Source organism: Cupressus sempervirens, chromosome 8 (genome assembly GCF_028749045.1).
Source record: "Cupressus sempervirens isolate cs-2001-9-10 chromosome 8, ASM2874904v1, whole genome shotgun sequence".
NCBI lineage: Eukaryota > Viridiplantae > Streptophyta > Pinopsida > Cupressales > Cupressaceae > Cupressus > Cupressus sempervirens.
In genome coordinates, this window is record NC_143125.1 from 743,892,146 (window position 1) to 743,911,403 (window position 19,258).

Sequence of the window (19,258 nt, forward strand, 5' to 3'; positions counted from 1 at the left end):
TTATAAATTATATAGATGTGATTATAAGACGAACCATTAGACCTGTTCATCACAAGGTGTCTATTAAGATTCCTGAACTGAAATAATCCATGTCACAATTTTGCTAAATTCAAGTATTTCAATTTGGTATGTTATACTAAAATATCATTCCATAAATAGTGTTTCAAGTCGATATGTATTATATATAATGCCCTTCCCTGCCCCATTGTCCTCTAGCTGTCGCCCCCTGGCCATCCCCCCAGTGTCCCAAAATTGAGGCCCATTGTCCCCCCACACACAAACTTATCCCAGCATCCCCCCGTCCCGACGTACCCTGGTGCTGGTGCTACACTGCAATTTAACAAAAACGAGGGACCATTGTTACTACATTAGGACAATGTCACAAAAGTGAGGGGCCACTGGACTGTTTCACAATGTGTAATACCTAATTGCTTTGAAGAAAAGCAATAGAAGCCTGTAAGAGTATCATTGATGGTCTCTGAGTGAAGTTTTATTTTACGAGTAAAGCTTCTTGATCTAGATCAACTAAACTGGATCCCTGTTTTACAATAAGTCACCTGTTATTAAACAGATGTGTCCTTAGATAACTTTGGAAATGACTCAATATGCACAGGGTGAAAATACAAATTTATTACAAACAGTTGGAGGAATCTGTATTGAACATAGTAACGAGACTTGCCGCAAGTCACACGAGTCACTCGGGTCAGCGGGTCGAGTTACCCCTGCCGAGTCAAAATTGACTGTGACCCTGATCTGCCAAGTCTTCAAACATTTAATATTTCTCTAAGATTTTTCTATTAATATACCTTGACTTGCCGAGTCACTGCCAAGTCATGGTCGAGTCCAAGTCGGATCACGAGTCGAATTGCCCTCGCCGAGTCAAAGCTGAGTCCGAGTCTTGTTACTTTGGTATTGAATTAATGACTCTCTCATTGAATTAAATATTAGAGGTACAGCTCTCTCATTGAATTAATGATTCTAAATTTTAGAGGTACAGCTCTCTCATTGAATTAATGACTCTAAATTTTAGAGGTACAGCTCTCTCATTGAATTAAATATTTTTTGGGGTACACTTTTAACGAGAAAGCAGGAAAGGCAAACTCACACACACCCATCACCATGTCTTGGATGTGATTATGAATTTAGAATAGAAAGGAGACAGATAAATAACCCTAAGATCAGTCAGTCTATACCTGCAAAAGAGTACAATCAGGAAGCATAAATTTCTTCCAAATATGTATAGGTAGATAAGAACTCAAAGATTCTTAGACATACAGATACCCATAATCATATATAATGGAGAGATCACAGGCATTTGCACATTCACAAAGGAAAGATAACAATTGCAAAGAAAACAACTAAGCACAAAGACTTAAATTGCTCCTTTTGTCCCTTTAATTTGACTAAACTTCAAAGACTCCAGACCCTTCTGTACTAAAGATTATGGTGGATAGAAGAGTCTCTGGTCATTTTCTCCTTTTAGAGAACTGAAAACTGCCCTCTTCGTAACTGATTCTCACTCTTGCATCAAAGTGCGATGGGGGTTCAGAAAAAGTCCCATACAATATCTTTTGATTTCATATTTAAAGACTTTTCCTTCTAATGAGTCTTTTCAGTTTCTATTAACTAATTCTTTAATCACCTTTTATTCTTCAAACTCTTCAAATCTTACCATCATCAGCATTCTTGACTATGTGGCCAATACAAGGTGAAGGAAATAAAGAACATATTGGTATTTTTCCTAATGCAGGTTCGCTTCTCTCCAGTAAAGCGAGAATAATCAACTAGGCCACTTCGTTATTACAAGATCCAATTCATAGCAATCCAAGACACAGCACTGAATGCAATAATGTCAACCAGTGCTTTTTGAGTCTATCAAAACAAGGGACAGCAATCTAAGCATCTAATCTTTTTGATAACCAGTATATGATACTCTGAGGCCCACTTTGCCTCAAGTGCTCAATCTTCCTTATCCACATCTTTCTTAGAACCTTTTGCTTGAGGGTGAGTTGAAAACCTATCTTAGTTTGACCGTTCTCTTTAGATATGGATAGAAACAGAAAACTCTATTGAAACCCTCGTAGTATTCTGCTCCATAGAAGAAGTAATAAACTCCTTTGACAATACTAGCTATGTCTGGTAACTGTTGTGTGCCTTGTCAAACACAAACTTGTCTAATTTATCATGAGCCTGTTTTGCTAAACTCTTGAGCTTCAAGTGCTTTATCAAGGGATCTGACAATTTTAGCAATAGCTGTAGAGTAGGTCTTCTTTTGTATTCAGAATCCGTACAGGTTCTTCTTTTTCAAAGAAATTTGAAATGCAGTCCACATCACGATGAAGATGCATGTGATATTAAAACACAATGTTGATTGCAATTTACTATACAAGAAATATGAAAATCATATTCAATGAAGACAAATTCTTTTAGGGCTGGAAATAGTGGTAGGTAGAGCCATTTGTAGTTAGTGTGGTGCCTTAATAGTCACACTCTGATCTAATAGATCTAAATGATGTCTGATATTTAGTTTCATTTTATTGTTTCTAAATTCTTTGTTTTTCATCCTTGCGGCAACAATTTCAGGGTTGTTTGATAGTATGACATTAGCCTCGTGTTCTTTGATTGTGATCTGAATTTTATGTCAATTATGGTAAGTTCGGACATTTCTGAGCTTTCAGATATATTCAAGCACTCTGTCAGAGCTGTTTCACTTGACCGGAAGTTACTGAATGCAGTGTCTGGTACAAGCAGATAAAGTAACCTCATCTTCAATCTGCAACACAAGAGTTGGAAATTGGTCATCTCTGCAACACCACTAGAATTGTTGTGCCGACAAAACTAGTGAATGTGGCGTGTAATAGGTCTTCTCTTGTCAGCAAATATGTGCAACTCATTATCCTTGGATTCACTGTGCTTGCTTATCAAATTTGTAGAAAGAATATCAACGCACTTTGCCTGGGATGAGGGGAGCTGTGTCGTGTTGTAAACACGACCCTATATGAATACTGTAAATATATGTATGGAAGGATGCAGTGCATTGTTGGGGAAATGATAAGTTCTTGGAACTGCTTTGGGCACTGACATTGTTCTTGGAACAATAAAATTTCCGAATATGATTTTGAACTTGGATTTAGAATAGAGCTTTGAATAGATGATAGCTCAGGAAAACAACCAGTTACAAACACCCTTTTGGCATCCGAAGCTCATACTGGAACCAAATAAAAATGCCAATGCCATTTGGTCTTTAGATGTGTGCTTTCTGGTTATGCATAATACTTCGGGTCCTCGTACATGTTTTGGAACTTGAAGAATATGCTGACTGACTTTTTATTGTGGTTCTAAATGCTCTGTTCAGTTCCAATGCCGAGTTTGGAACCAAAAAGCTACACCGCCATCCTTTCAAACTTTCACTTTATGCCTTCTTTGCATTACATAAACTTGTAACTGAGTTCAACCTAGTGTGTTGGCCTCCACCAGTGGTTTGAGAACCTCTTTCAAATGCGGAAACATTCTGATTCACAAAAAATCCTGCTGCTGGATTACTCATCTATACTTTTTGTATAACATGTACGTTATGCTTCAGAATCTTAATGTAAGATAATGCACTGATTTTTGCATAAAATGAAATATGGTTTGGCAATGTCAGAGCCTAAAATTGTTGTTCCAAATGAGGTCGCATCATGAATTCCCTAACAGGTTTTCCATGACACAATTTATTTTTGAAGGTAAATAAATTCTTGACTGCTATTGCAGCTGGCATTTTCCTTAGCATCCCCATTTTGACCTGTATGAAGTGAACAAAGAAATCACTCTGATGAAGGAGGTATTGCTTCATTTGGTAATGAGACTATATTGATGAGTAATAGGTTTAAGGGCGTTGTGCTTGCAAATTGGTTTTTCTATATGTATCTGAGTGGCTGGTGATTTGAATCTGAACTTGTCCATTTTGCATTTTTGAGAAGATGGTCTGAACACAAGATCATGCCTGTAACATTGTTCCCACTATTACACATTGCAGTCTTCAGTGAGATTCTCCTTTGTAGGTCATGATATTGCCTTTGTATTTTGATTCCAAATGTACATGGATGAAGTATAAAATCTTTGAACACTCTGAATAATGTAATGATGCATGTCTCGTTCCTGTGATGAACTAGCAAAAACACTCACATAGACGTTCGTGGTGAAAGAAAAAAATGGTTGTATGTTGTTGAGTACACTGTGGCAGCAAACTATTTTTTGGATTGGATTTGTGGTTACAAAATAAAAAAAATCTTAAAAAATAAGAATTGAGTTTAGAATTCCACATAGAATGCATATAATAAAGAAAACCATCATAAAAACTAACAATACTACTTCAATGCAAAATTGTTTAAACACAAATTTCATGATGGATATTCGTTGTTCAATATTAAAATTGCAGTCCAACGTCATTACTTTATCTTCTCACCTTTTTCATTGCTGCCCAGATTACAGTTCTGATGCTTGTGCAGCAACCACATACAATAAAATAAAATGAAATGATGAAACAAGAGATTTTGGGATAGTCGCACAATAATTTAGAGTCAATGGGGGCAATCCCCAAGTAAAAGAAATTTGGAGTTTTGCTGTAGTGTGTGAAAGGCTAGGCAATAACTGGAAACCAATTGAATGCATATAATAGAAAAAGGACCTAAAATACCCGTTACATATTTGTTCTGTCTTGTTCTTGCATAAAAAGTCTTGTCCAGTACCATCTCCACCATTAAAACTTTTCTTTTGCAACATTGGTTGGAAAAGAAATGAGAATCTGTTGACCTCTATTACTGTGTATCAGAATTACACGAACAAATCACCTGGGTGCCTCTGACTATTGATGTTTCAGAAACTCAGATCACCATATTGGGCATAGTACATGGCAATCTGGGGAATTCAAATTGACTTCCAAGGATGCAGGACAGGTTTGAGTTCTGGGATTGCCGAATAGGGAACCCAAGGAGCTTCTGTATTTTGGGCTGTGGGGGATCGCATGAGAGATTCTGAATGTTTTCTGTGTGAGCCAAGAATATTTGTGGTTGTCACGTGGACACTCATCCTGCTGGCTGCCCTTTGTAATTTCAGGTTTGTCATGAAATTTGCCTGGATCGTGTAAAACAGCCCTGGATTCTCCTGGGTTCACTCTGCAGTGGATTGGGTTCTGGACAACTCTGCAGGGGATCCCAACTGGGTTCCAGATTGGTTTCTAACTGGAACAGGATCCTGGCGATTATCTGAATGGATTGCTAACAGAGAATGTGACTTGTAAGTCTTGTTTTAGCCTATTTTCTTGTACTTTCTTTTATGACTTTCTTAAAGCATTGTTGTCTTTGTGCCATCTAGGTTTGTGAGCTTTGGTGAATTAGAATACTGGGTATACCATTTGGACGAAATCATAACTGACCTGTAAAAACATATATTCTCTCACTTTTCTATTGACAGTGCAATTTCATCGGTTGCTGCATTTATACTGGCTTATGCCATCTTGTTTTTTCAATTCAGCTATAAGAGATCCTCATATTCTCATAATTACAGTTGTCATTTTCTGGCAAGCAAAATCTTTAAAGAGTTAAGTGGCGCACTGGTATTTTATGTAATTTGACTGACCAGTAGTATTTTAGATGATTCATTTTCGTTTGAGGTTTTCATGATGTACAAACATAACTTTCATAAACTGTTTTTCACGAGTAATCATTTTTCTATGATAAATGGTTGTTTCTGACCTCTATGATCTTTAACTATCCTCTAGCCAAACTTTGACACAAGCCATATAGTTTTTGGCATTTGTTGTGGGTTACAAAGATGTGACCGCAAAAAACTTCGTTTTGTGTACCAATTAAGACGTTGCTTATATGAGCTTATCTCATATTTTTCATTTTTTGTTACCAAAATCTGAGTTAAATTTGTATCTTATCATAATTCCTGTTACATAAGTGAATCTTCTCGTTTTCTTGAATTTCTCCTTTCATGCCATTTCTAGTTCAGAGGAATCCCTGCCCAAAATTGATCTTACATGGTATGCTATTTGTTGTTCATACATGTAATAAATGAAATGCTGTTTATTTTCCATACAGCACATAATATAGATTTCGTTATTTTAGGACTAATTGTAGGTAAGATACATGAAGAACTTGCAGTTATGTTTTTAAAACTCACAGCACTGTACATGAAAGACATGAAGAGTTTTTCCCACGATTTTTTACCAGAAGTGTTCTTATTTAGTTACAATTGACTGTAAAACCTACTGTCTCCAACAGACGTGAGAATTTTTCCTGCACAGGGTAAGTTCACTTGTCAAGTAGATGTTCTTATTAGTATGGGCATTTTCCCCTGAAAAAGGAGGTCATAGCAATCTTGAAAGGTAAAGGGAACTTGTTCATTAAGAGGGATTACCCATGCGATCGCATACACAAGGTGCGATCTTATCTGTTAGATCTAAGCATACGTCTTAGGCAGTCTATTTGCAATTGGCCCAGTAATGTAGGCTGGATATTTGTACTTAGAAATGACTAATAGAAAAAAATTTGGAGTGCAGCATATATTTCTCGTTATGTATTATGGAATTTTGTTTAAGTTTCCTGGCAAAGCCTGAATATATAGGTGAAGTCCTGAGATTGTTAAAAAGACTTAGAGGGAATATGGAGGGGAATCCTTTTAGCATTGCATGCGATCTCTTTAATGAAGTGGAAAGCACTTCTTCATAGAACCCAAGCAAAGCTTCAATGGTCAGGAAGACATGACAATCACTGCAAAGTTACACACAAGGTAATTCTCAGCATGAGACACCTGCTTTTTAAAGGTAATGAAAGACTTATTTGACATGCCAATATACAACAAAAGGGCACTTCAACAAAGGGGCACTTTCTAGCAAAACAAACCCAACAATCTGTGCCAAGTTCAACTAGAGTCAGGTTAACGTGTGATGCAAACACAACTCACAGCTCAGCGCAAAACAATAAAATAAAGTTAAAAACTCTCGGCCTCCTTTTGTGGTGCGAGTTTGTTCCTCCTTTGTGGGCTTTCCCATTTTGTGCCGACAATTGTCCGAAGGCTTAGGATGTTTCTCGCCGACCCACTCTTGCAGTGTGAGTTTTGGCTTATTGTGTTGGGCGAAGGCCTCAGTGTCTTGTTCTTTTAGTTCCGTCTTCTGTCAGCATCTTGTGCTGATTTTGTGCGGTCTTTGTGTTGTTGTTGGCCTGTTGCTGGTTGTTGGGCCTTGTAAACAAAAGCTCTGTACGAGCTAGAGTCCCTGCCTTCTGAAATATAGAAATTTAAAAAGATTTAAATTTTGATATTATCAATTAGAAAATAAAAATATAAAAAATGTAAGTAATTGAAAATTAAAATTCTAAAAAATATATTAGAAAAATGATAAATTACGGTAGATAAAAAAATGTTATTAAAATTTTATTTGTCATTTTTTAATTAAATTTTTTTTTTTTACTTCCAACAATATAGATACTAAGTACTAATTAAAAAAAAATAGAAATTAATGTATTGAAATATATTTGAGAAATTAAAAAAAAATTGTAAAAATTAGAATGAGTACAGAGCTGAATTTGTCTTTATTGAGATAATTGAGGCTACAAATTAAGAGGTTAGAAAATTGTGAATGTAGTAAACTCCTTAGAAAGAAATCTTGCACTAAAAATTTAAAACTTGGCTATTTTAGTCACTAGATAGTTAAAAATATAACTAAGCATCAAACATTAATTTCATGGTTTAACTAATTTAAATAAAATGTAAATTAGTTATTTTATTGAGAGGACCACTCTTTGTTGAATATGTGTTTCTTAATTTAATTATGAGTTTTTTTTTTTTCATATTTATAGTAGAAATAAGGTAAAATGATTAAAGAGAAGTCAAAGAAGGTAAAATCATAGCCAAACAAAAAAATGTCGAATCTAAAATAAAAAAATAAATTAAAATAAATTATATGAAAGTGTTGAACATTTTAAAACTTATCATAGAATTATTATCTTTTCAATATGCAATATTATAATGAAATGATATTTAAAAATATATTATTTATACATATGTACTTCATGCACTTATAAATTTAAAATATTTAATTAAATATTAATATAAATTATATACTAATATTTTAACAAATAATTAATTTTACCACAAAATGTTGGAATGTAATGATTAGTGGTACCTAAGGGTCGAGCTTTGTAATTCAATACTTGCAATTCAAAAATAAATAATACACTCAAGGCACTTCACTTGTAAAATCTCTAATTATTTTAATCAAATACATTACAAATAAAATTAAATGGAGCAATATGCATTGAGTGAAAAATAAATAGAGTTGGCATGTAGGTTTCACAATTTTTTTTGGCTATGTTTTCCTTATCAGCTGATAAGGATTTTTATTCATAATTAATAAAGTTTGGAATTAAATACGTATCAAAGAGATTTGTGTGTGCAGCAGAGGAAACAACTAGATGACAGTCTAATTTGTTAATGACAATTGGCACGACCTCATTCGTCACAGTAAGTTGATCCTTATCATTTGTTTGTCACATTCAATATATGTATACATACAACTGTCATTCTGTACAAGTTTTCACCTATTTCTTTTTCATTGAAAATCCTGAAAGCCTCCTAGCAAAATATGGTCCAGCCAATCAAAAAACGAGAAAAAACAATGAAAATTAATAATTAAATAATTAAATTGTTGCACCAAGTATAAATATTATTTAGATGCCCAAAATTAATGAATCGAGCATCGTGGAACATTAGTCCCCTGCCTTCATATAAGCCAGGGACTAACAATAGCGTTGAGAGATAAGACACATTATCAATAAAATAATAATACATGATATTCACATTATCAATTATGCATCATGTTTGAACATATACATAAAAATTGATATTTATTTACTGATAAAGATCAAACAAGAATCTTTATACCGTCTTTTTAACTAAACCTTTCTATTTTAACATTTCCAACTGCTCACACGAACACTCTCCAAAGCATCTTCAACTAATTACGCCGATGGACAAGCTGATATTGGCAATCCAACGGTTTTTAGTGATGGAGAAGGGTTAGATGACCATTGAAGAATTCGTGGCCGTTGGATTTCACTGTCTTGTTCTGTATGAGACAGCTTTATTGTAGCAGCTATCGATATGTGTCATTTTCAGACATATTGTCATTTATAGTAGCATGTACGTATTTGTGTAGTGTGCCCACATCGTTTGTACGTGTCTATAGGAACATCAACGTTGCAGCTGAATCTGCTAAAAAGTGGAATATAGTTGACCGTTCAGCCCAGCACAATGTGACTGAAATTGGAATGTTTCATGGCCGAGATGGGCTCAAAATGGACCAGCATCGATCGACGACCAGCAGGGCTTTTTTGAATTGAGGGAAACACTGCCCACCAAGGACGCCTAGCATGCCTCCAAGAGCCGCGTAGGCCAGAATAGTGTGGGATTCGAGGGAAAAGAACAACGTAAAAATGAACCCGAGCCCTCGTTGGAGTGTAGGAGCTGAGGAGGCACACTGGCACTATTGTGGCCTGTGAAAAAAAAAGAACCAGAGTTTTGTGGCACCAGTTTTAAAAGATAGAGCTTTGTGTAGCCAGCGTTTATAGCAAAGGAAAAGAGGGTCGTGTGAGCTATTAGAAAGAGGTGGAGAGATAATAACAGAGATAAGGAATACAGAGGTTGCGAAAGATTGGCGTGGGCTTGCACAGTAGTGGAGAAATAAGTGGACAGTGGGGAAGGGGCGTTCAGTTGGGAAAGAGAACAGGTTGTGAAAAGTGATTGGAGACGTGTTGTAGTGTGAAGAGGTGATATCAAAACTTAAGGAAGGCGCAACCGAGTTGTGAGGTTGCAACTTTCAAGAGAAGCAGGTCATTGACAATAATCTGCTTGCAATAGCTGGAGGAATGTTACCGTGCAGTAGACAATACCCTTGGGATACACCCTGAAGATTAATGCAATTTGAAAGTAGTCCTGGTATAGTTCCCAACAATTGATTCTGGCCCAAATAGAGTTCTGTTAAGAAGTTTGACTGGCCTAGCCATGGACACTTGCCCAGTTCCATTGGAATCCTTTCGCTGAAGTTATTATATTCCGCTTGAAACTGTTGAAGAAATTTCAGTCAACCCAACTGAAGTGGAATTTTTTAGCTTAATGAACTTTTCCTCGATCGTGCAAGCTATTTATGTGTAAAATTCCCCAACTCTTGGAGAAGGGAACTTAAAGCTAGCTAGGTGATTTGGAAATATTACTTCCAAACATCTATATGTCATCTCCATTTTAAAAGTTGTTTGGTATAAAATTATTCGCTCTATATTCATTTCTAATTTGTTCTGTAGCATTTTATTCTTTTACAAAAGCATGGCATGCATCCTGCTCTTAATTGTTGTTAAAATGATCATATTTGTTTAAAATTTTAAAATTTAGGTTAATTTTACTTTTATTTATTTTAAAGAAGTTTCAAATTTTATATATTCTTAAAACTTTTTAGATTAAAAATCATTAGATTTTTACACATTCAACAAAGTATATTATATTTTAAATTTAAAATACAACTTTGATTTATTATGTAAAATTGAAGTACACAATGTCTATAATATTTTCTATTTGACTAATATAGAATAATATGAACAATTCACTAAATTAATGTGTTGTCAAATTTGTCTTATATTTAACATTTTAAAACGCTTTGATACTAATTAAAAAAAAATCTAATTTAGTTGATTTTTTATTGAAGAGGTTGGTCTAACATCTAATATCATGCACCGATTACTCCAAGCAAATGCATTTGGTAAGTACAAAACTCAAATCCATAGGTTTCATTTTTATCCTTGTTGTTTCTTTCAATATGCAAGCTTTGTGAGGCATGGAAATTTATCAAAATGTAATATATAGATGTATTTTTTTCCAAATATTGAGGTTACAAGTATTCCAAAAGTATCACCTACTTCCATATTGTGGACACATCTAATATAAAACAAATATACAACTCTACAGAATAATAAATGATTGAAATATCTAGTTATAAATTACATTTACTTTTTTTGTTTTGTTTTGTTCTTGTTATACCATATAGTATACTCTGAATAATAATAATCTCCATAGTTTGCATAAATAAACTTCTTCACAATTTAAATTTAAGACATACAAATATATATGTCAATTCATTCAGAGTGTATTGTGCAAAGTAACTAGGTGGTAGATAAGGATATAAGGATATCTTTGGGTGTTGTCTAAGGCCATTAAAGGTTTTAGTAATTAGTGATATTGGATCTAATTTAAAGTGGATGGTTTAAACAAGACATGCTCTTCATATATGAATTATGGTCTTAGTGCATACTTCACAAGTGGGACATTTTAGTGCTATAGCTAATTTATAACAAATGCATGGCCATAGGAAACTTATATAAAATATATAAAAGTAGCACTTTTTTTTACTAATGTCAAGTCTTCTAAAAATTAGTGTTTGAGAAAATTAAAGATAGATTATCGTCGTTGTCCTTCATTCCACTCATAATATAAAATCTAGCAATTACTTTGTTGTGTTGGACAAGTTTAATCAACCAAGCTATTTAGTGGGTTGAACAGGGTTATGTTACAACATTGACATGACCCTTTCTCTCTTTAAAATAATTAGAGAAAATTAGGGAGAGGGGGGGAGACAACTACACTCTAAAATAGGGGTAGTTGTGGCTTTGTTGTTTTAAATTGTATACTCTACTTGGTTTCTCTTGGATAAATAATCTACCATAGAAATCAAAGATGTTTGTTATCCACCTAATATTATTTTGTTTTTTATAGTTACTTATTGCATGAAGTTTTCCTTACAATTTTGTTACTCTTGTTATTAAAAAGGGCATAATGATATGGATGTTTTCTCTTTGAACGAGATCAATTTAATAAAGTAGGTCCTAGGAAGACTTTGGGTTGGTTGCATGGGTGACATTCAAGTGAAGACCTAGATACCAATCTACCTTCATTCGAAATGAAATTTAGTAGGGTACCACTTATCATTTAACCATCTTTGTTTATAAATAAACTAGCAACCACACTTTAGTGTGCATTGGATACATACATGCATATATATATTAAAAAAGATTATTAAAGTCTATAAAAATTGATTTAAATAAAGATATTGTAAAATTATTGACCTATTGTTTTCTAAACGACCTTTCATATTTTCTTCAACATACCTATTGTACACCAAAGTGTGATTGGTAGTATTACCCCAACAACCTGAGTGATCAGTGAATACTACTAAATTTATTAGATTCAATTCAACATGAATCTAGATTTTAATGTAACTATATGTTGTACCTACTCTTTGTAGAGGGGTAAAAATACATACTTGTGTCACCCTTTTGTAAAGGAAAAGGCTAACAAAAGTAAAACTGTTCACCTTCAATGACATAAAATTGGTATTATTATTTTGAATTTGTAAACGAATTAAACTAATGAAATGTGTAGAAATGGATGAAGCTTAGAAGTATAATTTTTAATTATTATTTGGAATAAGAATTGATATATTTTTCTAATTTTTATAAATAATTTTTTAGCTGTTGAAGAACGCTAAAAATTAGGGGTCAAGTTTCCACTTCAAAACTATATGGAAATAAACTTATTTCCTTTTAATCTTAGACTATGTTATAGATAACATATATAGCTACAATAATAAAAAATAAAAATTCATCTTTAGACCTATATTTTCTCTTTTATAATGACTCAAATTTCGTCTCACCTGAAATCGATATATTTCATCTCCCACCACATTTTTCAAATCAAATCTATTCTAACCAGAGGAAAAATTATATATTCTAGAAGATGCCTCTCTCCTCTAGAACATCATATAATTTTTAATTTTTTTAATATGATTTAATATTTTTTCTTTCTCAAAATTGACATTTTTTCGAGTGTTAAAATATGTTCTTGTAGAAAATTTTAATTACAATATACTATATCTAATTAAAACACTATAAACTCTATATGATAATATTCTTGACTTTGAGCTCTATAAAATGGTTTTTATATGTTATTAAAATCATAAAAAATAGTAAGAGTTATTGAAACACCACTTTTATGAAATAATTTTATTTATTTAGTAATTGGATACAAACTAGTATAAAACATGCATTTAATAGACATTTCCAATTGGAAAAGTGTGAGACCATATATAACTTAGCTAGAATGAATCTATCTAGATCATATGTTTGGACAAAATTGATTTTTAGATAGAAATACTTAAATTTAGTCGTTATGATAAGTTAGCCTGAAAGGTGATACAACTTTGTACTTTTACCTAGAGTCAACCCATAAATTATTTAAAATACAAATAAAGGGGAGTGCAAAATCTCCAAAATGCTTTCTCCTCCACATAATGCAAAAGAGGCATGCTTTCAAGTTCTCATTTAGGCATGCTTTAAGTTCTTTTTATAAGGTATTTGTGAGAGAAATGAAAAGAGGGAGATGGAGAATAAGATGGAGAAGCAATATATAATTGGTGTGTGTGTGTGGGTGTGGGTGTGGGTGTGTGTGTGTGTGTGTGTGTGTGTGTGTGTGTGTGTGTGAGTGTGTGTGTGTGTGAGAGAGAGAGAGAGAGAGAGAGAGAGAGAGAGAGAGAGAGGTATTTAAAGTTAGAGAAGAATAAAGGAGCAAGAGGGGTAGGGAGAGGAAAATACATATATTTTCTTGTGTATTTGTTGAAACACAATAGGTTGAAGTCTTTTACACTTGATATAATCGGTTTCATTTGTAATTCAGTTAACATAACCAAAGATGGATTGAGAAATATTTTAAGAGATGTTGAATAATAATTAGAATTTGAAAATAGAAGAAAAACAAACACGAACAAGGACTACGAGAGATAAAATTGTAAAGAAAATAAAGTAGATGAGATTGAGACATCAATGTTATCTACTATATGGATTGACAAAAATATGAGAATTAAATGTTGAAATTAGAAGCTACCTATATGGATTGACAAAGAATATGGGGTTGAATCAGTATTCCACAACTTTTTGCCCAAATATAGATATCAAATACTAACCTTAAACTTGCATAAATGATTAAACTAATAAGCAATGACAAACACACCACAAAGAAATTCATTACACCATATTTTTTAGAGGAATCCTAGCCAAGGAAAAACCTTAGTGGACATGGTACCCACAAAATGACCCACTAATCAAAAGTACCTCGCAAAAGGATTTGACCCTGTTAGGAGTCTCTTACATATATATAGTGTATTTGATCCTCTCAAAATGTTAGGATTTATGATAAGAGAATTGAGCTCTGATACCAATTTTTGGGAAGGGTTGATGGGAAACAAGATATTGAGGGGGGGGGGGGGGGGGGGGGGGGGGGGGAAGGGAGCTGAATTAGGATCTTAAACTTTTAACTTCAAAACCAAGTTACTGGATTCACACCTTATTCATCTCATACAATAGATCTACCATTGAAACTGTAATGTTGAAACATAAATAAAATACATCACATCCATGAAAGATTCAACACATAACACAATGATTTGGTAATCTAAAAACACTTCAATGTGAAAGTAAAACTGGGGTGGGGATGAAACCCACAAATCTTCACTATTACAACAATAAAGTTAACCTATTTGGGATACAATATTTGATCATAAGATATGATCTACCTTGATAAGTAGGAGATGATTTCCACAGCTAGTCAAATAGTGATGTGAATATCAGGATTTAACTGTGTGATTTTTGAGTCAAACTCGATGACCCATGTTTCATGAGTAGTGATTCAACATGAATCCATCTCTCATGATAATAAATGGTACACTTAGCACTCATTGGATCTAGGTGATGCTCACAGGGGTGATGCTCACTCATTGGAAGTCCTGGTGCTTCATCCCTGTGAGCATCACCTAGATCCAATGAGTGCTAAGTGTACCATTTATTATCATGAGAGATGGATTCATGTTGAATCACTACTCATGAAACATGGGTCATCGAGTTTGACTCAAAAATCACACAGTTAAATCCTGATATTCACATCACAATGATCTACCTTGTTAAAATATTTAGAGACTATCAGGTCTCACCCTGTTAAAGGATTTTAAAATCATAATGAAGTAAGGACTCTATTAGGAGGTTTACATAGGTCTATTAAAACCACTATGGTAAGAGATTTACCCTAACTCAATTAATAGTAAATGATTTAGTACCTGACCCCCAGTTTTCTCTATAAGTTGATCTTGGGTCTCCTCTTTGCTATATCTCTAATGTGATAACTCCGTTCAATCCTTCACTACTCTAATTGCCCTCTGTTTGATCTTCTTTCAAACTCAGTCTTGTCTTTGTCACTTGTGCATACACTCTATCATTCCTTCATTCATACCCTCATATTGATTCTAGAGTTAGAACAATCCTTAAATAGATGTTATGTGAAGGTTTTAGATCTTGATCGATGGTTTACAATTCACCTTTTGCTGTTTCTATCTAATTTTGTGATTGGTTGAATTGCATATCTTGGGATCATTACCTTATTTAATGACACGTGATCATCTTCTTAATTGACTCTACAAATATTAAATGTCATATAAAAGTTAGCCAAAATGGTTTACATATGTATTTGTGCCATTACAAACTCATATGACAAAACTTAATTGCTTGACACTTAAATGCTCTAATGCTCGGTCATGTGAACTCATGCATACTATTACTCAGCTTCTATATTCCTTCTTTCTCTACAATTGTTAACTTGTCAATGTGCATGGTTCTAACTATATTTCCTAGCATGTACACGTGCTTGGTCTTAATTGAGTACTTGATAATCACTATCCTACTCGGTATAAACTTTGTATGCTCGACCTTTACTAGATAACTCAGTCATAGTGATGACCGTGTAATCTTGCCTAGTAAATGACTAAGTGTTGGGACACAATAGAAAACATAGGCTTAGAGATCAACAACCCTAATTTCTTCATCAAAATTGACATTTACAGAAGATAACTAGTTGGTAACCATGTCAAGTCCATTTAAATGATCTATAATAGATCCACCTTCTACCATTTTCATATTAAATAAACACTTCATGATAAATACCTTTTTTAAAACATAAGGCCTTTCATACAACTTTTCTAGGGTTTGCAACAACTCTTTATTCATCTTTTCTTTTGTATTATTAAATTCCACCGATTGTGCTAGGACATAAACAAATAGTTCCAAGTGTCTTTCTCTATGAAATATCCCAGTCCTCATTTGATATATTTGTATCTTTCTTGGCCTTTCCTCCCAATGACCCCCATGAATCTTTCTAATGAAGATAGTCCTCCATTTTTATTTTCCATAACTGATAGTTTTGACCATTAAAATTCTTAACCTTTAGCTTATCCATGTCTTTCATTTCTCACACTCAACTATGAGACTACTAATCAAACATGAGACCTTTGCACAAGGGATAACTGAAAAAAACCTAGCTTTGATACCACTTGTTAGGGTTAGACATACAAAAACAACTATTACGTGAAAATATAACCAACATCATAAAGTAGTAAAGCACACAGAGGAGAACATGAGACATAAATATTTAATGCGGTTTACCTAATCCCAAGGCTACATCCACCAAACAATGAGTCTAATATTCTTATTATCCAGTGTTTAACTTGATTACAATCTACAATCCCTTGGGATTCAATAATGTTGCAAGAAGCTACTAAATCATCATAAATCATAAAATCACCAACCCTAAGAAACTTTATAGAAAAAAGAATTCACTTATAATTAGGGCTAGAATAAGTTGTCTGATAAGAAAAATTAACTATCGATGCCTTTTACAATAGCATGCAAACTCATACTCCTTACATGCTCCATTATTTTCCTATTCATGCATTCAACTGCTCCATTTTTTTATGGAGTCCTCTCTCTCTCTCTCTCTCTCTATATATATATATATATATATATATATATATTCCTACAAATACCATTAGAGGCAAATAATATTTAAAATATTTAATATAACACTCACCATCATTATCAGATTTGAGATATTTTATCCTTTTACCATCTCATTCTCAACCAAGCATTTTCATTTCTTAAATGTTTGAAATATATTAGATTCATGTCTAAGAAAATAAATCCATATTTTTGTTGTTGCATATTTAATGAATATATTATAATACAAAGAACAACCAAGGGAAGATACCTGAGCTAGTCATCATGCATCTATATGCACAAACTCTAATTTCTCAGTTTTCCTTTCCTTCCCACTCTTTACAAAATTAACTCTCTTTTATTTTCCATAAACACAAGTTTCACATAAATCTATATATTGGCACATTTTAGACCAGTAATTTCAAATTGTTTTCACCCATGTGCACAATTTTGTCGTGCCATAGTGTTGTTTTAGAATCCATATCAACTATTTTATGTTCTTCCAGCTCACCTGCAACAACTATTCTTGGACACTAATTTTTCTTTAAAAAAATTAAAGTAGAAGGAACAATATAACCCGTACAAAGATATAAGGTACCTATTCGAACACATTTTTCCACTACTAAGGAACCTTTTGAAACCTTCCAATATTTATCATTAAAAGTACCTATACAACCCTTATCACCTAGTTTCCCTACTGAGATTAAATTCTTACTCAGCCTTGGAGTATGTCTTACCTCTTGTAGTAGCCAATGATTCCCATTTTGTAAATTAATCTAAATTCTTCCCTTTCTATCAATCTAATAGGGTTCATTATCTGTCATATATACTAGCCCAGAATCCCCTTGGACATAATCAAGAAAATAATCTCTATGGAGAGTAGCATGAAATGAAGCCCCTGAATATAAAACCCATGAATCATCAATATTTTATAAACAAAGAATCAAAGAATCTTTAGATTTATTACTTACCAAATTTTCCTCCTTGTTTCCTTGTTGTTTGTCTCATTCATTGTTCTTATACGACCAAAACTCTTTCTTCTTATGCCGTAGTTCCCCATAGTATCAACAATATATTGGTCTTCTAGATTGAGATCTCTTTCCCTTTAATTTTCCTTGAATTCCCATTATTTCCAAAAGTATTTCCTCTCTCATTCAGTCTACCTCTTCTTTGTACATTCAAGACACTTCCTCATGTAGACCCACTTGAGCCTTTCCTACAAATTTCCTCATTTGGAATGACACCAACCATATCATCAAATTTTAAGGTATTAGAACTAGATACAAAGTCACTTAGAACTATGATCAAGCCATTCTATCTTTTAGGAAAATAACAAAAATCAAGAGAGCCCTAATTTGTTCATCAAAATTGACATTTATAGAAGACAGTTGACTAGTAACCATTTTAAAATCATTTAAATGATTTGTAGAATGTGTGAAGGTGAAGAGAGACTAAATGGTCATCGAGTGTCAATTCACTCATTAAATATGAGAGAGTCTATTATTGGTGTTGGAGGATATCCATTGTTGACATGGTTAATTACACATTTTAATGGAGGTCAAATATCTAGTCAAAGATAATTCAATTTTAAGTTGTCATCATTACATATGGTCATAGACCATGAATTTGGTAGGCTAAAAAAATGACATCCAAATTTGGAAGTTCTTCTAAAAAATATATTTTGTTGTTGTATATTGCATAATATGACATTAGATGTGCAAGATGAAGTTGATGCATGTGATGATGTTTCCATTGAGAGTGGAACGAATATGCCAACTAATGATTCAAGTGATCCAATTGTAACAATTTTTTGAGAAGCATTAATAACTTTTGTAAATGGTGATATGAAAAATGTAAGCACATAGAACTATAAAATAAAATTTAATGTTGATTTGAATCAGCTTTGTCAAAGTTTATATATATATTTTTGTTAAATCTTGATTACTATATGAATGCTAGAATTTCCATATATAGAATTCAAATCAAATTACTATTATCACAAAAGTTTTTACCCTTGCCTAAAGTTTTTACCTAAAGGCAAACTTGTGAAAAATGGAAACTACCTCCAAGTTGTGGGACTTGAACAATGAGGTTGAGTCTCCGGAGAAGGCTGACTTCCTTTGCTATCAGGGTGCACCTAACTAGTCTTGGAGAGGAAAAAGGAGAAGCAATACATGAAAGTAAACTACCTAATCTATTCTAAGGAGGTGATGCACCAAAATAGAGTGTTCAACCCTATCCCTACCCATACATGCACAATTAACTACCATGACATCAAAAAGATATATAAGTTCAGACTTGTTTAATCTAATAACCACATGTAAATCAGGCAACCAAATGAGTGACACAAGGAAGAA